The sequence below is a fragment of the Doryrhamphus excisus genome, chromosome 12 (genome assembly GCF_030265055.1).
Source record: "Doryrhamphus excisus isolate RoL2022-K1 chromosome 12, RoL_Dexc_1.0, whole genome shotgun sequence".
Lineage (NCBI taxonomy): Eukaryota > Metazoa > Chordata > Actinopteri > Syngnathiformes > Syngnathidae > Doryrhamphus > Doryrhamphus excisus.
This window is the reverse complement of record NC_080477.1, coordinates 12,402,259-12,424,759: the sequence shown is the minus strand read 5'-3', so window position 1 is coordinate 12,424,759 and position 22,501 is coordinate 12,402,259. Positions and strand designations below refer to the sequence as shown.

At 41.5% G+C, this 22,501-nt stretch overlaps 1 protein-coding gene across 11 annotated transcripts in view; it reads left to right on the top strand.

Moving 5' to 3' along the window:
- zfhx3b (zinc finger homeobox 3b) overlaps positions 1–22,501 on the top strand; it is a 331,901-nt gene that overhangs the window by 215,922 nt on the left and 93,478 nt on the right. Inside the window, exon 1 of one of the 11 annotated variants that reach the window (XM_058089534.1) lies at positions 7,792–12,237. The exons of the other annotated variants lie outside the window; for them this stretch is intronic. The gene's annotated coding sequence lies outside the window, so the exon portion shown is untranslated. Of the gene's footprint in view, positions 1–7,791; positions 12,238–22,501 lie in introns of those variants that run through there. 11 annotated transcript variants of the gene reach the window in all.

The window sequence follows — 22,501 nt, the reverse complement described above, 5'->3', positions numbered from 1 at the left end:
AGTGACACGTGACAATAACACAATGACACACACTGTCCAGCCAATGATAAGATCCCTTTGGTATGTATTTACTTACATAGCCAATTAGTTGAGTCACAGCACATTACATAGTAAATGCTGCTGTTTTGGAGGTTAGCGCATAGCTGATTGGACAATGTAGTTACAAGAACTAAAGGCTGTTTGTCGGAATATATATAAAAATATGCTGCAAAGCCAACGTGGCAAGCCAGTTTCTGGAGTGAAAAGTGTGGACTAAATGTGTGGTGTCACTGTATGTTTTATGGTATAAGTGCTTTTATATGGACATGTATTGGATATGCCGATTGGATTTGTATATTATTCAAATAAAATTAATAGACCAAACTAAACATACCACAAATATGGCATAAATGTCAACAGACTTCTTTAAAACAAAGTCAAATTAGGAAATTAAAGTACACTTAATTAACAGGATAAATAATAAACAAGAAAATACTGAAAATGAAATGATAAAATAGGGGTTGTCTACAAGATTCAGATGGATAATTGTATGAGACCATGGCTTTGTCTGAGGATGACAATGAAGAAAGCTACATTGTGGAATCCTCTTTGTCAGTTTGTCTCAAAATATGACAGAATGGAAGTGTTCAGTTCTTAGATTTCTCAGGTTTTGGACATGTGGGATACTACAGTGTGTATGTCTGATGGTTAAAGGAATGCTCAGTTAGGTTTTATGTATGCTGAGGCATTTTTAGGGGCAACATTGGTGGCCGCATAATGTGAGTCCACAGTTACAATACCGTTTTAAGAATAATGAATACATTGATATCATTTTATTTTTTTATTGGACTGCTTGTGTTAGAGGTCTCCAAAGAAACTCTTTAGCCAGGCCCACTGAGTAACGACAGAATGATGACCAACCTTTCTCTAAGTGGTGGGGGGAAGGAGGCGCTGAGACCATCGTAATAGGCTTTTTGCCTGATAAGCCAGGAAAATACTCGTTTAGTTAGTAAAAGTGCAAAGGGATCCTAGCCAGATAAACCCGCTGTTTCCTTCTGTAATACCCAACAGCTAAAATCAATAGTTGGGATAATTCTCTTGCTGGTCGTCCGGTCTCTTTTATCTGCAGCCTTCCTCAACCTGTGTACTGTACATGTTGGTGGTTAACAGAAGCATGCCTCGATGCACATTAACGGTAATGTGGTTATGTTTGTTTGGAACTTGGATTTCTGAGATTGTATTAGGACACAAAAATGGCTAAAATGTGTAATGGTGTGGTAAAGTATCACAATTTGCCAATATATTCAACTTACCTACAGAAACAAAATATTTTATTGGGACAGGTGAGTTGTCGCTTGTCTGTTTTTTTTTTCTGTAATAAGAGCAATGGCAACATAATGGACTGATAATAAATTATGCTCTTGTCTGTCATTCTATGAGCTACTGTCCTTGGTTTACGTTTATATTTGCCATTTGGCTCACAGCATCATTCATCAACAATTTTGTCAATGTTTTCCTCATTTATCGTAGCTGCAGTGCCATTGTAGACAAGATGGTGCGACTCCAGCCACATGCACTGGTTTATAAGTGAGTGTCAAATGGTTACATCAGGTTGAGTTCACAGGATGTTGGACTGGTTTAAGGGCGAACAAAAAAAAAAAAAACTGGGTCCAGCTCTTGACATTCAGCTCAGGTGTGTATAAATCTGCTGAGAGGAAGTGGCTGTCAGCACTAACTCTGTACCGCTAAGAGTGCTGTGCTCTGTCAACACAAGCTCAAGGTTCTGACACTGGTGTTGGTTTGGCTTAAGAATAGAGCCCGGGTAGTACCATTTGCCACAGATACAAGGTTGAAAGTCTTCAAAGTTGCATGGCTTTGGTGACCTTTTGGAAGGTTAACATGAACATTCCAATACCACTGAATCTCCATGGCCTTTTCCTTTTGTGAAGCAGTGTCTCCTCAGAGTTGCAAAATAATTTCCCTTTTGCCATTTTGTTTTTGTGTAATCTGTCCTGCTATCATAAAAATACACTTTCAGGTGTTAGGAGGCAGGGTGTTTAGCTTGCGACACCGTTACCTAAAGTGCACCCTCACTGTATTAAAAGGCAGTCAGGGCCCTGGATCACAGTATATCACCAAGCAGAGGTGGCGATAAGGCCCACTGCTCGCCTGCAGATCAATGAAGGTTACTGACATCATATCACAAAGTGAAAGCAAGTGCTGCACCCCAAGCTATTTATCAGCTGCAGATCCAACATGAAAGAGGTGGAAGAGAGAGAGAGAGAGTAGGAACAGCACTTTTCTCCCCGTAATGTTACGGCCGTAAGTACGGACTCCTCCCCCTACTACTTGGTCTGATTCCTTCTAGTAGACCTCCATGGCATATTTTCACTTTGGTTTGGTTTAATTTCACAGTGGCATTTTCCACCATATCATACTTTTTGCTGCCTTGCTATTATTGTCGTATGAAATGGAGTGGCGCAATACTTAAGGGGTGGATATAGAGACTGTGTTGACTGATCGACTGAGCATTGTCAGTCCTTTGTAACATGAAGAATGGAAGGAATATAAAGAGCACCTTGTCTTCTGGTAATAAACACATTGCAAGACGAAACAAATGCTAGATTTTCCTCATTGTTATCCTTTGTTGTCTTAGTCACATTCCTTTTTATTCATTAGCAGGTTACACTGGTAACGCTAGTGTGATGTCACGCTGATCACTATGCAACATTGCCAGCTTAAGGATTTTACTGTCATGACATACGTAATGTTAAAATATGACCTGTATGGCACAGTATCAGCATTGAGGCAGAAACCAAGACAAAAGAAAAAGGCTTCGACTGCTGTAACCTTCTTTTTGTTTTCTTCTTAGCTCCCTGCAGCTTCATGGCTTTATTGCAGTATATATCATAACCCCTCTCCCCTCCCTTCACTTATGTCTGCATTAGTACGGTAATATTGAGCTGGGTATACACACAAATGCACTTTTGCACGTCCATGTGCAGGAGATCATGCTTACAGGTACTGTATGAGTTCCATTTATCAGCTGCCTGGGGCACAATGTTGAGGATCTCCCCCAATGGGTTAGTGTGTAACTGCTCTGTCAATACAAGCTTGTCAAGGCGGGGAGAGTGTGTTTATGCGTGTGTGTGGATGTGTGTGCGTGTGTGTAAAAAAAAAAAAAAAGAGGGGGGTGCTTACTCCAATGCACTAGAGCCACGTTATTGAGCAGCCAATAGCTATTTGCTTCTCGATGGTGGCAGGTGAAAAAAAGGGGGTCCGCTCGGCAAGAGGAAGCATTTGGCTGGCTGCTCGTAGTGTACGCGGAGCAGCGAGGACTCAAACGTCAAAATGAGACTGTGAGGTTTGTGTTGGTGTGGAGCAGGTTGTCCTCTCCTGGCTCCCGGTCTTTGCAGGTCCTGGCTGTGTCTGCTGCTTGCCGCTGCAGTAAAGCCCTGCTTCCTCTCTGGAATCTCAGTGTTGACAGAGCCCATCTGGATCTCGGGACAGCTTCCAAGCTGCAACAGGGTCTTCACATGTACACTCAAACACAGAGGAGGGAGGGTTTTCAGTTAAAATGGTGTCAGGCTATTTAACCCCTCCCCCTCTTTTTATGAATGATGATCACCTTCGACTCGTCATTCTTTGTTATAATACCCTTTTTGTGGATTGTGTGTTAAAGTTGTGTGTATCCTGTCTGGACATGTTCCATATACCTGAGTCACAAACGGATTAGTTAACCCTCACAGCACTATGTAGTGTACCAATGCCGACACAGCTGGGCTAGTATAAAGACACCCAATAGAAGGTTATGTTTAAAAAAAGCCTACATGTTCCCATGGATTTAATTAATTAGACATTGTGACCAGTAGAGCCTGCCTTTTCATAGCCGCTGTGTGTGCTGTACTGAAGTTAAATGTGAGATCTGCTGAAAGTCAGCGGTGCTAGACGTCCTGCTGTTACAGAGCAGCTGTCCAAACAAGGAGAGTGAAGGGGAAAAAAAAGAAGAAAAACACATTATATCAACATTTAACAACAGTTGCTCTGTAATCTGGTATTACTTCCACAAGCAAAAGAGGAGCCAGTGCCGGGCCAAGATGAACTTGGATACTGTTGTGGCAAGAGGAAGGCAAGTGCTTTTAGGAGGTTAACCCGAGATGTGAAGGCCTATACGGACTCATCTTAATCCACAAGGCTTGTACTTAATCACTTTTGATGTGCATGTGAACATAACTTGCCTCAACATTCCAGCACTGGCCATTCCAAGTTCAGAGGAGTGGGGCAAGGGGGGTGTTGCAAGGGTGGCTTCTGCCTATTGGCTAAACAGCCTCTGGCAAAAAAGAATACCCGGACCTATTTCCCTGACCTCGTTTAAATGTCCTCTCCCTTTCTTTAGCCATATGTGCCATCATCATTTATTCCGTGGGTATTTGCATGTTCTTCTGTGTATGTTATGTATGTACAACATGTAAGCTGGCAAGCTACTCAGTGGAATTCCAGCAAAATAAGAGAAGTTGAATAGAGAAGGGTCTGTCTCCTGGAACTCTGGTGGGTGGCATCCGAGCATTCTTTGCCTGTGTGATTCATGCCCACAGTGACTCTGTGTGTGTCTCTCTGGCCTAGTTGGTGATATATTACTGCCTGGTGGCGCATATGAATGCTATATGAAGCATGAGAAATTCTATGTGTCTTGACCTCAATGAACTTCTTGTGTAGCATTCAGAGAAAACACTTAAGCCATGTCCGGGTTGAAGGGCTTCATTTGAAGGCCCATGATGTCATTATCAGTGTACAAATGAACATTTGACACTAGATTGTCATATGAAAAAGTAAGGACACCCAATGGGTTGACCTCAGAATCATTTTGAAGACATGCTACAATACAGCTAATATAGATATCGTCAAAGTTGTATAATCATTAGACTAATGGTCAGTGATATATGGGCACTTAGTTAGCGTACAGAAAGAAATGCATTCAAAGCAATACATTCAAAACAATTTGAATTCAATTTCTAATTTTATTTCATCCATCCATTTCTATGCCGCTTATCCTCACTGGGGTCGCACCAATTAATCAAGCATGCATGTTTTTGCAATGTGGGAGGAAACCGGAGTACCCGGAGCATGCACGAGGGAGAACATGCAAACACTACAAGCAGTTGTGTGTGAGTTCAAACTGTTGGCCTGTACTATGAACTGTACTCATTGTGTATAAATAAATGCATAGTAATTATATTAAGGGTCTTCAGACCTTGTGTGAAGATGTGACAGGATTTCTTTTTTGGAGAAAAATGTCTCACAAGAACAGAGCAGCCAGAAGATCTCTACTATGAGTGATAATACACGTAACATGGAAGTGGCAGTGTGCAAGGCATTACTATAAGCATACATTAAGTGCTTAGCGCACCTCTTGCAACCTACCTCGGTTTTCCCAGCGTCAGTGAGTAATGTGGCTGTTTTGTGCATCAAAGTTGAACAGCTGTCTCTGTGTTTATTGTCCAGGAAGACAACTCATCAGAGTTGCTAAAGATTAGTCAGATCAACCCACGTACAGTAGATGTCCGGACTTGTCTGCACTTTTAATCACAGGGCGATTCTATTTACGCTCATTATATTTAGCTGAGTACCACCTTTTTAAAAGCTGCAGCCATCACTGGTTTGGCTTCATAACACCCTGTGCATTGAAGAGACCTGTGTTGACAATTTGCCCACCATGAGGTACCATCCGCCACCTTGGATTGAAGGCAGAGTTTGGACACATTACCCTGTCGCCTGGTGAAACAAAGACAGTCTGGCTTGCCGAACATGCATGGGTGTCCAAAGTGTGGCCTCATTGCAGAAATAAGACCTGGTCTTCGGTGGCCAAATCTGCTTCTGGGGACATGGAAGGTCACTTCTCTGGTGGGGAAGGTGCCAGGACTTGTGTGAGATGTTGAGACATTCCGTCTAGATATGGTCGGACTCACCTTTACTCACTGTTTGGGTCTTGGAACCAAACTCCTCAACAAGGACTGGACCTTGTTCTATTCTGGAGTTGCTGCAGGGGAGAGGTGGCGAGCTGGTGTGGGCTTCTTCTTAGATTGAGTGATGGACAGTATACCTTCTCAATGTCTACTTGTTGTATATTGTTGGTTTGTTTTTTATATAGCTGTTAAAAAATATTTAATGAACAAAAAGTTGCAAAAAGCAAACATTATCCAGTCTCATGTTAATCGGTGTATTAAAAAAAAAGATCTTTCAAAGGTATACTTATTATAGCTAAAAATGTATTTCTATCTGTGATTAAATGTCAAAATATCTGATCAAATTTCACTTTCTGTGGAACTCTTTGCCTCATGCGCTCACATTGCTCTGTAAACAAACCTCACTTACTCTGCTTTCAATCAAAGCTTCGTGTTCACTGAGCTGCTGTGACGCAGTCCCTATGATTACCATAATACCGCATATCACTGAAAGCACAGTCTCTAGTCTCACAAACCATTGTAATTATTTAGATATTTCAAGCATCTGGTAATTTAAAAGTAGCATTGCATATCCCATCGCTGGCTACAGCTCCAATGTAACTGAGGATCTGGACTGGTCGCCAGCCAATCACAGGGCACATAAAGACAAACAACCATTCACACTCACATTCATACCTATGGACAGTTTGGAGTCACCAATTAACCTAGCATGTTTTTGGAATGTGGGAGGAAACCGGCGTACCCATGCCCAGGGAGAACATGCATACTCCACACAGAGATGGCAGAGGGTGGAATCGAACTCAGATCTCCTAGCTGTGTGGCATGCGTGCTAACCACTCAAAAAAGTGAAGCACCGTGACATTCCTTCCATTCACGTTCCAAAGTTCCGGCAACCCTCGCTGGTGTTTTTCAACCTGTTTAGTTTGGGGGAAGCGGTGTAGTGTTTATAGTGATTTTCTGATAGAGCGGTCTGCCGAGTAAATACATCCCCACACAAGCCTTCCTTCTCCTCACAATGACAGTATTTGATGTATCTTATGTATCAAAGTCCGCCGGAGCGCGAACCTCGACTAGTTCACGTTTATCATTTATACCGATCTAAGTATTTTTCTTATCATGGGAATACTCTATACTGGTATATGAAAAAAAATCATCCAACCCTACTGCGTACTATTTCCTGCATGGCTGTCTGACACAGTAAGGGTCTCAGGAAAGTTGCTTCCAAATCACAAAATGAATACATACTCACCATTGGTATGAGCCAGGATTTTGTTTTCCAGAGCGAAGATTAGCACATCGTTTTTTGATGAGTGGATGACAGGCAGTTTGCTAACATTAATTAACTTGACACCAATCAAATACAAACACTGGCTGTCAACACAGACATAATGACGTCATGAAACATCACCTTTATGCATTCATACAGAGAAACAAAGAACAACAAAGAAGGTGAAAGAAGAACGGGAAAAATATGTTTACTTGCGGCAGCATTGAAGAAAGTTCCTTTCACTCTCAAGAGCACAGAATTATGGTGCTTTCAAGGACTGAGGAACACCATGGGAATAAACGCTCGGCAAAACACAATGAAATGAAATTATACAAACTATTGGCTTTCTAGGAGTATATTGTCAAAATTTCATTCATTCATTTTCTACCGCTTATCCTCATGAGGGTTGTGGGCATGCTGGAGCCTATCCCAGCTGTCTTCGGGCGAGACGCGGGGTAAACCCTGGACTGGTCGCCAGCCAATCACAGGGCACATATAGACAAACAACCATTCACACTCACATTTATACGTATGGACAATTTGAGGGATCTGAACAGGATCATATCTTCTAGGTGCAGGTGTGAGGGAGATCTGGCTCAGTGGTGGTGTGGACTCTTTGGTTCTACATCATCAAACCGCTACATGACAGAGGATTGCTAAATGAGAAGTCATGAGTTGTAGTTTGCACACAGATTTGTACACAAACCATTGACAAGCTTTCTATGTTTTCCCAAAGCATTGGAGGGAAGTGGAGGCGCTGCATATGCTTCTTCCTGTTTTGTCCCTGTGTGTGTGTTGTCTAGTGGTTCAGGTGTGGTTAATGTTGGCAGAAGATCTTCAGGCCCGCGGCAATAAACAACAGAGCAGGCAGGAGGCCAGATGCAACACTACAAACTTTTAACCTCTCCCTCCGCTAATCCCTCGCTGCGCTAGTAACTCTTTTTTTAACTCATTCCTTCACCTCTCCCTTGCTCTCCCTCTTTATTTCTCCACCCACTGCTTTGTCTTCTTTTTTCCCTCTCTCTTTCTCTCCTTCAGTCCCACTCTGCTTTTAAGTGAAGTCAGTGTCCTGACCTCTAAATAAAGGCTGGAACACTACAGCTGTTAGCAACTTCAAACAGCCACTGGCTCTGAGTCGAGCCTGTGCGGGTGTTAGGGGGAGAAATAATGTGCCTATTAAAACTAACTTAGAGCCCTCTTTGCTCTCTAAAGGCTTTTAAGATGACCACACCAACGCCACTTCCTTCAGCTTCAACTGTGACAATATCAAAGCGAAGCAGCCCAAACAAATCCTGGACAGACAGAATAGCTCTCATTTTGACAGATCCAACTTGGATTGGATTTGGTGGCAGTAACGTCCACTCCCTCATATTAGCCCTCTGTTTCATCATTCAACTGCATGTCGTTTACTAGTTCCACATGCAGGACCTCTGAGACACACAAATCACACAAGCAGTTTGTTCTCTACTCAAACCAGCACTGTTATATTTCATTGTCTTGGCTTGCGGATGATGATAATAATAGCACTAAGTTCACCGGCGTACGATAAACATTTAAATCAGCTTAATATGCGCCAGTTAGCCAGCTCCAGTTCAGTGGAAAAAGTTAACCTCTGTATCATGGAAGAATTTGGGCTGACAAATTCCAGGTCTTGTTCACCATGAATCATCCACCTCAAGCCCACATTAATAGAACTTGTAAAAATGGAAGTTGTCTGCTATCCAAACACTCACTGAATGTCTTTGTGATAGAAAGACTGAGCCAGAACCAAAATGGAAAGTACCAAGATTAGTCACCCCACGCCTATGTTTGTTGTCTCTTATTATAAAGGCGAGGGCTTACTGCCCTTTTATTGAGTTGATGTCTTTCCAAGGCTTGCTATCATTTCGGAATCACGCTTGTAATATTGTACCACTTCTTGTAATGACCTTATACAACTCAAATGTCACTTAATATACTGTATATTTGTGTATACAGTGGAACCTTCATTAGTGTTATTCATTCAAGATGCATATAAATGATGAATGAAAGGGACAAATTAACATTTAAGGTTACTGTTACCTTCATTGAAGACATGATTCTTGACGCAACTGTTCCCAAAGACAGGATGTGGCTGGTAGATCAACACGGACACCACCTTCCCGTTTTTCCATGAGTTATTTCTTGAATTTAATATTGTTTCTCACAACATTAACACATAATGGAGCTAGAGAATGTTGCAAGTGCCACATTTTGATAAAGAAAGAATAAACGCTTGAATTCTATAAATAACCAAATAAGAAAGTGGTGTCTGTTGATCTCGCTGGCACATCGTGTCACGTCTTCAATGAAGGTAAAAGTAACCTTAAATGTTCATTTATCCCTTTCATTTTTCATTTTTATGCCTTTAAAATAGTTTTATGCATTCTAATATCGGGTTCCAGAACGGTTATGTGGCCTAGAAGAACACATTTGTCGCTGATGCTTTAGGAAACTACTCCTAAGATGTGCTCACTCAGACCAGTCCATCATCATGGGCAAGACCAAAGAGCTAGAACCTCAGGACCAGGAGTATTGACCTAATCAAAAGTGCAATGGACTCAAATGCCATCAGCAGTCGGCTTGATGGCCCGTCAATCGCCCTCGCTTGGGAATTTCATGTAAGATTTTACCTCCATGGGGATGACTCTGAGATAGGCGAGAGCCAGGTGAGATTCCCCTCTCGGGCATCTCTGTGTTCTCCTTGTGCATGCGTGGGTTTTCTCCAGGTACTCCGGTTTCCTCCCACATTCCAAAAACATGCTAGGTATGTCCATAGGTATGAATGTTAGTGTGAATGGTTGTTTGTCTGTATGTGCCCTGTAATTGGCTGGCGACCAGTCCAGGGTGTACCCCGCCTCTTGCCCAAAGACAGCTGGGATAGGCTCCAGCATGCCCGCGGTACAGAAAATGGATGGATGGAGCTGGTTAATGACCTCAAGGTAGTCAGGAGCACAGTCACCAAGAAAACTTACAGTAACACACGTCTCTGTAACTGAGATCCTGCAGTGCCCAGAAGGTCCCCCTGCTCACAGAGACACATGTACAGGCCTGTCTGAGGTTTGCACCTGAGCACCTGAATGACTGTGGCTGTGTAATATCTTACAGACGCACAACATTCAGCCAACAGGTGTTATCAGTCAAAGGTATAAAAATTTGAAACGACATCAGTTGCTATAAGAGACTCTACTAACTTCAATTAATCTAATACCCATCTCAAACAAAGGCTTAAGAGGAACCACATCTGTGACCATTCATTTTACTATAATGCTTTTTTTAATGTTGTATGTCGTTATTGTGTTTTTTAGTTTCATTATATTGTCCATGTACTGCCTCTGTCACATAGTTTTAATATGTGACGGTTTAGTGTTTTCTTCGTTGTCACATCATTTGAACGGCCATGGACTACAGATATAAAGTAGCCTACAAAAAAAAAGACTTAGACAAGGCTTGGGAGAATGTGATGTGGTCGGGTGAGACCAAAATTCAGCTCCTTGGCATCAACTCAACCCAATATGCAGATAAAAAGCAGATAGATACTGAATTTGACCCCAACAACACCATCCCAAGAGTCCCTGCTGAGATGTGTACAACCCTGAGATGTGTACTAAGTCAGTACAAAGTCACGTGTTGCTTTGAGATCAAATACATATGTCCACCAATCAAATACAAATGATTTTATAACCTAGACATGATTTTTTTAAACATTTAGTTCCTCTCTGTTACATAAACCTACCATAAAATTGTGGACTGTTCATATATTTATAAGGAATTTAATTTACAAGATCAGCAGAGGATTAAATCATTACTACCCCGACTGGATGTTTGTGAATTCCTTTTTACAATCTGACACCTTCAGGTGAAAAGCAGGTTTAATGGGCTCTTATCTAGTCTGTAAATATTGCAAATATTTTGTGCGCATGTGCAAAAGTGTTGTCTGCTGAAAAAATAAATAATGACATGTTGTTAACGTTGCCATTACCAGTTTCCAGCTGTCTGGCATTCCCCTCCGACTACCCGATCGTCTTGTCTTAATTACATGTCTAAATGCTGACGATAAAGGACACATAGTTATGGACATTAAGTTGTTGTTTTCAAGGGCTGCTTTTGGTAAAAAGAAATAGAACACATCCAGTTTTAAAAGCCCGATATTAACATGCATATCAGATAACAACTCCAAAGAGAGGTGTGTATTCTGTTTGTTTTCTGTGACTCACTGTCAGTATACACCATTAACCTTTTTCTGAATGGTCACTGATAATGCAAGGAACACAGTTCCAAGGTGGACTATTCTGATATAAAGGAGCTTTAAAAAAAAACAAAAAACAAGTTGCTCTTGTTTGGAAAGTTCAGACAAGCTTGAATACATTCCAAACTGAAGGAGGGTGAGGGAGCCAGTCGAGTTATGGACACAACATTCCTTTAGGATCACCTGAGAGCTGACAGTAAGGTAGTGAAAGAGTGCAAATCTCTGTCACTCTTTACTCCGCCCAAGGAATGTGTTACCTAATGGTCCACAAAACTGCCTGGAGACCACAGCTTTCTTATCACTGATATAGGATGACCATGCACAAAAACAAAGAGTCCATCATGATGAATCAGAGCCTCGCAGAAAAAAAGTAGGCTTGAAAGCTTTGCTTTTTGTTTAGGACAGAAGAAAAGAATAGGTAATATTATCTTGTTCACAGTTACAAGAAGCTTTTGGTGGCCGCTTGTGTCGAATTTCTAATATGGATATAAAGTTTCACTGCACAATAGATCTTTTGTCTGGGACAAACTGAGCAACCCCCTCCTTCTTATCCTCCCTACTCTTGTAAAAAAAAAAAATGCATTCATGTGCTTGCAAGGACTCAGGTTTCCTCTATCTTTGTGTGCCATGTCGTCACTCGCCCCAGCAAGTTGAAATGTGTATCCTGCACGGGCAGGCGCACTGGCAGCGCTGCTTTCAGCCATGGATTAGGGAGAATCCAGGAAGCAACGGACTCCTGAAAAAAAATAGCGCCATGACAGGTAACTGTAGTTACACTGAGGGACAGTGGAGGCAGACTATAATTACAGAGCTTTTTGTTTTCGGCACACTCTTAGCTGGCTACTTAAGTGTCTGATCTGAAATCTGTGCCTTGTAATTACAGTAGTGGGCCCCATTAGGGTAAAGGTCTTGGTGGGGATTATTCTTCTTCTCGTCTTCCGTGTGTGAGAGAGAAAGCGAGCATCTACTCCCACATCATGCATAACCCACAGCAGTGGTCGGGCAGGAGGAAGAGGCGGAGGAGCAGGAATTAGCCTGTTCCAAGCCTGAATGTCTTATGTGCACATTCACACTTGCAGTCTGATCCCAGGGCCATTGAGACGACAGCACACTGACCTGTACTTACTTAGTGTGTCTGCCTTCCCCTCCTCTCCCATCCCAGCAACATAATACCTTCACTGTTCATGCTGACGCTGAGAGATTTGTGTTGATTATGACAGGGCTGTCACAGTGACGAGTGTGCAGTGTGGCGTGTGTCATGTCAAGTTGACACAGACTTGGGCGTCTGCGGCTCCAGGTAGAAACCACCAGGAATGTTTCTACAGCTTGATAGAAGAATTCCAAGAGATTTGCATATGGGGGTTAATTCTTGGCATATGGATATGCTGTATCACTGTGCCAGTAGACAAGGGGACTGAAACTGAACATCAGGCACAATAAAAGGCAGACTTGGTCACATGACCAAGACGTGACCTGTTTTGGATCAGATGAGAGCAGCCCACATTGAGCTTTCTAATATCTAAACATGAAAACAGAGATTGAGCAGTCAATGTTAGATATATCCTACCTCTTTAAGCCGCTAGCCCTCTTAATAGATTCTTAAGCACTGGCTTTAGTGCATGTTAAACCAGGATTACCCAATCAATTATGGTCAGTACAAACAAGGATTACTTAAAACAGTACATTTTTCTTGTTGAGTGGCTAAAAGCAGGCTAAATGGAAGAGGCAGCGCTGCTGTTGATGCAAAGAGCAGTCACGATGCGGTCACCGTGACCCCAAGTGTGGGCACCACAGGGAGGAGGTAAACGTTTCACATTCAGCTGATAGTTTCACTGAGCTTTAGAGAAGATAACCTGCATGTCAGTTACCTTTTCAATTCCTAAAACACTTTAACTGCAATGTTTTTTTTATTGTGATTGTGTGACGAATAGTTTTTCAGAAGCTGTTGAGTTGGAAAAAGGTAGCAGTTGATCAACCTTCATACTCACCTACTCGCCCTTTCTCTGAACCCATCCTTTGTTGACATTTTAATCACAGTCACAATACCCAGCAAGTCAGGACATACATATATATATATATATATATATATTTATGTATACATATACTTGCCAAACCAGATCCCATGCACTCATGTGTGTCTTTGTTTGCACATGTTTTTCCCTCCCAAGTGAACAACTGCACACCTCTTAGACGCTGAGAATATACGGTCTTTGATGGCTGTGTTTTTATGAGTCCACGTTCCATGTGATTGGCTACTCTGCTGCCTGTTATTGTCTCGGAGTCCTGAGACAGCAGAAATGATGTATCATTAAAGCTGTCTAATGGCTTTGGATGATTTTATGTTTCATCTTAACCTTCTGCACCATCCCTCTTCTGAGGACACGCAGATGTGGAAGGAATTCTGTAGCCATCGGAGCACATTCTCTCTCCCTTGGCACAGGCGCACATATTCACACACTGGCTGCTCCTTGATTCATTCAGTTTTTTTCAACCATGTGGTCAGTGATGAGTGACTAGTGACTAAAAGCCCAACCTTGAGAAGTCAAAAGTAAATAAGAGTCTTTGGAAAGCATAGCAATCAGGATACCTTTGTGGATAGAAGTATTGCGACACCAAACCATTGTACCTAGGGGAACTGATTTATAAGGTGTGACTCAATACTTTTGTTCAGAAAGTGCAACTTTAAGATAACAACTAAAATGAGTGGAGTTTAGATGGTCAGACACAACAGAGTTGCCATTTAAAATAGGAAGAGCAAATGCGAAAAATGGTGAATGACATATGTTAATGTGTCATGTGAAAATGCATTGGCAAATTAGCAAGTGAAAGCACAACACCCCCTTTGGAAAAATGGTTGTCTTTGTTTTGCAAAAAACAATGAGAGTCCACAGATAGCAGACCTTAATTAGGCCAAGCTGGTTGCTGTAACCAGATCCATTGCATTAATGACACAACACAGCCCCTGTGAAAAGCATCATTGTTCTGGGGATAATTGTCCTTTTAGTTAACGTGGCTCAGGAAGGGCTCTCCTTGTTAGGGGAGCTGGCTGAGACCAAGGACAGCCTGAGGCATGAGCGAAGAGACCAGGACTGATACTGGCCCAGTGCCCACTGTGACAAGCCCACTTGTGCCCTCTGCTGAAATCCCCTTGGTGTGCCGTGGAATTAGCTGTCCCTCGGGTGTGGCAACAGAGGGGTTGTCATTAATTATGTTCCGTGAATCTTAAAGAATGAGAAGCAATCAATAAAATACAACTGATGTATGCAAATAGCATGCAGATTGAGCTGAATAACACCATGGCATGTCAGGAGGGAGCTTCGGGAGGGGTGGGGGGAAAAAAAAGTTGTAGAGAAACATGTTGACTAACCAAACGGCGTCAACTCATGCTTAGAGTGCATTCATAATTTCTACTTTTGACTGAGTGAGTGTATATTTGAGTGAGTGTAAAATTTGATTTGATTTTTTTAAGGCATTATGTGCTCATGCAAACCTTTGCAAAACTTAGTGGTCTGCATTTGGCGCAAATTGGTTTGCACTTCTTTCCATTGGGAGGCAATTTTTGGGAATTTTTTTATTATTATTATTATTTTTTTTTACAGTTTTACATAATTTATGCCACCTATGGACAAGCCCACTCCACTGTGATTGGTCCCAATCAGCTTGTACAGCTACAAGGTTGTACCCGGGAAAGCCTATATAAGGAATGTAGAAAAAAAAAAAAACTTTCTGAAATCGAGCATTCAGAGCCAACCCAAACATCTTTCAGGGTCTACTTCCAAATGTGCAAACCTCATTATTTGAAACTTTGCATCATTTTAACATGAGAACACAACATTCTAACATAGGTCAGAAAAGTGGAAAAAGCATAATAGGTCCCCTTTAACAGCAGCATGCAAGGTAGTATTAGCATCTTGTAGTACCTTGATATCATCTCGTAGTGCCTTGGTATCCTTACGCAGTGCTCTGTGATCCTCCTTAAGGTTTATGTTGAACCCAGATTTATGCCATCTAATGTCAACTCTCCCCCATTAATCAGCCAGAATGGCCGTTTTTGATTATAGACACAGAGTTACAAAACTGGTTTTAGCTTTTTGTTTAGCATCGTTGCTAAGCTATCACTTTGAAATGCAGTTAGCAGGTTAGCGTGGCTTGCTAGCAGCTGTCAGCACTTGTGTACTTGTGAATGTGTACCTACCGCCTGTCCTGAGTTCAAGTTCAGGGTGTCAGCAGTCAGTTCTGATCTTCTCTTCCCAAAGTGTAGTCAGTAAAGTACCAAATGAAACAAGGTCTGGTTAAAAAATATTTTTTTGTGGAAAAAGTGTCAGCAGTATACAGTAAGTGTTGGGCAGCCCGTTTAGGTTGTGTGGAAAGAAAGGAGAGCTTAGTTCAGCTTCAAAACTGTGCTATATTGAGTTCCATGGCTGGTGGATCACGGACACTAACTTTGCAGTCAGATTAACACAAATGCCCCGTTCAGGTGCTGTAAAGTATCATCTGACTCTGCCTCACTTTAGTGACTTTTCTCTGCAGTTTAATGTCCGATCGGGAAGAAGAACTACACACTACATTAAGACTGTTACAAAGGCTGCAGAAAGTAATGGTGTGTGTACAATCAAATGTGTACATGGTGTATAATAAATGTTTCTGCAAACATTATATTTGTGACATGCTGAGAAACAGAAAGAAGGCACACGCCATACAAGCCAATCGGTGAGGGATGGCACATTCAGAGGCGGGGCTTAGCTTACTGCTGCCTCACTTTGCGTTTTTGCCCTGTATTAACTCGAGCATTGCGCTAATTAAGAATATGTTAGAAAAACATTTATAACACAGATCAGTGGTCAAATATTAAATATGTATTTTATGTTAACATTTCTTTTATTTTTCATGATGAATAAGCCTCACCTGCATCACCTGACTGCATGTCACTGCTATGCACTCACATCTATTGTATCCTGCCAGCTGGAGCTGCGAGAAACTCAATACCTGTCTTTTAAGCAGGGAGGGAGGGCAGCCAAGAATTAACTGCTGCCTCATCTTGGCAGACAGCAACCATTCTGTCTGTCTTCCATTCATGGTAGGCATATGAGGAAAAAAAGGAATAATAGGTTGAGGAATGGTGAATCCTGTGCAGGTGCAATTGTGTTTATGACTGGTTACAGTATGTTTAGACCATCGTCATTAACATAACGATAACACAATCCTCCTCTTCAAATTACTTTCAAGTGATCATGCTGTCTTTAATTGGCCACAATGGCAGGGCTTGATTCCATTTCTTTCAGGGCAGTGACAGTGAAATTCAAGACACAAGCACTTCAGGAGGACAGGACAGTCCAAGGAGAGGCCAGGGAACAGGTGTTGACCCTCGGCAGCCTGGGATATATTATTGACCAGGGCCCAGTTCCCAGATTGATTACTTTATTGTATTGCCATGAACCTCAGTGGCCAGAAACCCCTAGTTGACCCTGGCAAGACAGAGCATCGTAGTGACCCTCACCTTAAGTAAAGAGTTATGTGGCTTTGACCTGCTCCCTAACAGGGGAGGTCTTGACCTGCTCAGCCAGTGGCCGGAGTACAGAACAAAAATGGGCCAATGGTGTCAGCTTAGGTAATTTAGAGGCTGGGGGTATGCCAGGGATCTGTGGGGGAGGTCTTGTTTTTGGACTGAATGTGTCCTGACTTTAGGCCTTCCTCTAATTCACTGGTATCCATTCTGTCAGAAGGATCGATCAATGTGAAAAAAGAGTAGTAGACACAATATACTCTATCTACATCATATAGCCTCTCTTTTAGGTAACACTTACAAGATTTATAGCAAATGGGAGTAATAGTTTGTATGCAACATTGCAGTGATTTAGTGGTGATATAGAATGTTCAATTAAAGGCAGTGTAAAAAAACAACAAACTGGTCTGTAAAACAGGACAAAAAAGCTGGCATTACAGGGGCCTCCATGAGACCAAAGGCTGTTTCCGCTCCCATCCGTTACCACTTCCACTTAACTGACAGAATATCTGCCTGCCACTTTTTTCCCCCCCTTTGCTCTTCATATCTTTTTCAGCTGCAGCCTCTCATCGCAGACACAAAAAAACAACAAGCACGCACACCAGGTTTGGTAAACAGTTTATTCTGAGATACATTCCCCACTCGCTTTCCTTCTCTTCAGTCACCCGCCTTTGTTTAATTTGTTCATTTCTTTTGCTGTTGTTTCCCGACATTTCCATCAAAACAAAAGTATGGCTAAATATTTGAGTACAGCAGTTTTATTTTTAACATGCATCCTATCCAAGCTATTTCGCCTATGAGCAACTTTGCAATGTTGCCACTCAACAATGCAAATTTACTGTATTATCCGACCTCCTTTTTTGCCCTTGATTCCTTTCCTTAAGAAGAGTATCGTGATGAGATTGTGTTCTGCTAGAAGTGTAGAAGTGGTTATTCTAGTCGTCTTTGGTGCCAGTAGTGAGCCTAATATGGTATATTTGATGTCATTTTTGGCATTTGTTTTGCAGCAAAGAAATTAAGTATACAATGAAAAGTTTATTATGTTTGTGTGTAATGTCTTTGGCTTGGTATTCTTCCAGGGATGAATGCTTAGATAGATCTCCTGAAGGTATTTATCAAGATGTAACCTCATCATTGAATATATGTTTGCCTAAATCAATCCTTATGATATTGCCCACCTCGGATAAACACAATTGCATGCTCAGTTTAACAAAGTATATGATTCTATACCCTTCTATATGGCCTGTGTCAAGAATGTGAGTTATGTATGTGGCTCAGTTTTTTCTGCTTTTGAAAAACGTCCTGTAAAAATGTCATAAACAATTATTAGAAGGTAGTCATAAAATGTTTTTTTTTTAACCCACCCTGAATGTTGGCTGTTTTATTAACGGTCCTGACATACCTGCCCAGAAAAAAAATAATGCAAGACCATACTCATGCAAGTGCAGGTGCTAATTACTGATAATCATGTGGTGATGGGTGGAAAAACAGATGTTCCAACGAATAACCCACTCGCTGCATAACCACAACACACATACACCATCTACTTCTTGTCATTGTGCAAATGCATTTCTTCGCCAAGCAATTAAACAAGCACACCGACAACATGAAGGCACTTTCATTTAGACCTTTTACAACCTTTATTTTGATGCTTCTGCAAAAAAAAATGCACCAAATGTTCACCCACCATCCTCTCACTCTGTACCAATTAACACTCAGCCACATTTACATTGATTGTCTATCGTGTAGTATTGGCTAGGTGGGTCGTGAACATATTGATCACATTGACCCATCATGTGTACCATGAGAAAATGTTGAGCTGCGCATTTCTTACACCCGCCGGTGGATTAATGTGCCAGTGGACTTGAAGCTTGTTTGTCCACAATATTAGGTACACCTACACAGTCAAAACTACAGCCACAATATAAAACATGTTGTGCATGTGGACATTAAAATGCAGCAATATTATCTTCCTTAAAGCATAATGTTGATAAAGCTGCTGTATGTGCGCTTAGGTTGTGCAGCTGCACCAATGTTGGCCGTGTATGCTGTTGTTTGCAAACATGTGTTATTTACATTTAAGGTGGTTTTGTGCAGGTGGGTGAGGTTTGCCTTCTCTGTTTTACATGTTCAAAGGCACACCCCACACCAAAGCTGTATTGTTAAGGGACCTTCTAAAGTGTTGTTTTTCCGTCCACATTTAATCCAGCCCGCCCCTTTTGCACAGGTCAACCCGCCCCAACACACGTCTTGTTAGCCAGGCACAGGGCAAACCTCAGACCAAGTTCCTCAAGGTGCACCTGGCATCTACAGATTCACTCCAATTACAGGATTTGAACCAATTAGTCACCCTCTCATTTTACAGCGCCATGCCCCCCCCCTGTCATAAGTCAAATACAGGGGCATCTGTTAGAGATCCAGTAGCGTCCTACCAGCGACAATATAAAGGAGGTGGCAGGGAAGCTCCTGTCAGGTTAGCTCAAAGGAGCTTTTATGGTGTTTTCTCTCTTTGACATTTTTTTTTCTTCCCCAGAGCAAGATGATGGTTGACATGTACGGTAAATACAGAACAGCTGTCTTGAGGCAGTTACTTTAGCAGACTCCAACATGCATATACATCATACCAAACACATACTGGGGATCATTTAACCTGTCAACTTGTTATTTATAGTGGCACTCAACTTGCACTGTCAGGGTGAGACAGTTGGCCATAGTCATTTGCTTTTGTGGTTATTTCATCTCCAAATGTGAGTATAGGTGTGCACGAATGTTTCTGAGCAGGTTTTGTCCTGTCATCGCAACTTGAGTGAGAATTGTTCAGTTAAGGACACATTAAGGATACCTTCACAATCATATGACTGCTTCGGTAAGACGTAAATGACCGCTTTTTCAAGGTTGACTCAGTACTATTTGTGAAAATTTATTGAAAGACAAATTATATATACAGTATTCCGGTTACTAGGCATCAGTAATGTTACATTGATTAGACATTAGGTTACATTAACTTCACATGGCATGGAGTCCGGAATGATAGTGAGTGAATGATGAGTGAAAAAAGTTCTCCTCCCGCTCCGTGCAGAAGTGGTAAATTTTTGGCTTCTTACTTTGTCCTTCTTCCCAATCCATTTGAAACCCTTTCTTAAATTTAGAATAAAAAAATGGAGGCTAACTAGTTAGCTCAGGTAGCATGCTGTGTTTGAAGCGGCTATCTCCCGTGTCCCTGCAGTGATCCCCATAGCCTTTACACTTCTATTATTTTGTGCTGTAAACAAAGAATAATAATAGTGTAATGGTGACTATGGGAGTTTTATTTCATGTCTGCAGGACTTTAACAGTGGTAAAAAAGAAAACATTATAAAAACAATGACTTAGAAAGTCATAAATGGGCTTTTTATGCTGTATCTATGAAAATATTAAATTAATTAGTATCGAATCCTACTTAACTTATCACAGTTGGGTCTGAAACCAACTAACCGTGATAGACGAGGGATGGCTGTTTTTGCTTCTGTCAGACAGGTATTCATTTAAATATGAAAGGGTTGTAGAACTGCATTGTATCTCGTCGGGTACCTTATGGCTGACATTAGTTTGAAAGGAAGCCTTCACAATAGGACTCCATGATTCTGTGAATCAAGATTTGATTGCTTAAAATTTAGATTGAGATTCTCTTGGACCATTTCTCTCTCATGCATGAATGCACCAGGTTCACGGCCATGTGCTTCCATTTGAAATAAATCCCAGTTAAAAAAAATGAAAAAAATCATATTCATCATTATTGTTAGACTTCTCATTGTGGTGGTCTGCTTTAAAGAAACCTTCAATGTTTTTTTTTTTTCTACCTTTGTTTGTGGTAGGTCCCTGAAGGACAGTTGACGGCAGACTTTGAATGAACAGAAACACAGAAAATAATCCATCAAGTCAAAAGCATGGCATGCTGGCTCACTCGACAGTACATTCATGCATGTAATAAGGACAAAAAAAAAAATATATATATATATATACAAATAATAATTATTTAACGCCCTTGGTCAGTGGGTAGAACCAGGACAGTCGAGCCAACTTGCCCTGGCCCGGGAGGCCATATTTTTCCTGATGTTTTGTGCAGCCCTGACTCAATATATGACCCTTGCATGTGAGGGCATACATGCAAGTGTTGACATACGATGTGGGGCAGAGCACTTAAGTAGTGTGTAACCATAATACTGTGTTATAATCCACTGGCACTGACACCTAACAACAACACAGCTTCATATTGCATGCTTTGCAAGCGTTGTCCTGTTTCACTGTAAGACACAATTAGACAACGTCGTTAATTAACTCATTAAATGTGCTTTTCCCGCCATGGTACCGATTTTACTGTCACAGTGCCAAGGTTTGCATCATGTGAAAACTGTCATGTCTCTTTAGTCGGAACATTTGTAGTACTGTAAGTGGTGATTACACAAATGTCATTCACTAGTATTTGTGTGTGGTCGCATGCTGTCTATGTTTTTCTAATTCTTAATGTGGTTGCCCTTGTCATCTGGATCTAAATTCTAATGTTATATTGCAGCATGAGTGTAGAGCGAGTATAAGCAAAGTAGACAATATCAGGGCTTCATCTTCCTTGTAGAATCAGCATATTTTATTGACCTCTGGCAAAGATAACCTAAATATATCTGTGTTTTATGCAGAATATGTTGCAGTTTTATGACCTTGACACATGCCTCCCCGCCCCCGCTTAGACAGGCCTGAATCAAGTGATATTATGTGTCATAAAAGTAATCCTGCGGTACTCTTTACGTGTTTTTTTTTTTTTTTCCTTCCTGCAAGATGCATCTGTCATTGACGTGATCCTGAAGCTCATTATCAGCCATCTAATTTACACATCTGCTTGAATCATCATTAACATCTGCGAGACCCCACAACGAAAATTCCCGGAAAATATTTGCTCATGCTCGTGGCCAAGTTATTACCTTTTGTACGCTTTTTAGATAAAATGCAAGATTTAATGTCTCCCCTTTTAGTTATAACAGCTTCCATTCTTCTGGGAAGGCTTTCTACAAGATGTTAAATTCATGAGGTCATACTGTAAGTCACTGAGTTTGGCTCACAATATCGGTTTTACTTCATCCCAGAGGTGCTTGACGGGGGTTGAGGTCAGGGCTCTCAATGTTTTGGACATTTCAGTCCTCCAAGCATGGTTTTATAGATGGGCTTTCTTTAGTGCACTGAGGAGAGAAATGGAACTTCCTCAATCTATCGACATAAAGGTGGAGGCATAGAATTAAAATGAACAATTAAAGACTCAGGGGCCATTAAGGGGACTTATAAGTGCTGTGTGTCTTTTTATTTATAGTGTAAAAGTTCCTTCTCCATTGAAGACATTGGTTGCCTTACAATCCATGCAAAAACAGGCTCATGCACTTGAGATGCGTTCCTATCCTCGGGGGGGGGGAATGTGCTGGTTGTTTTGGCTAAGTTTTGACCCTCAGACCCTGAACTCGCATGACTGAAATTCCACACACATACGTACATACATT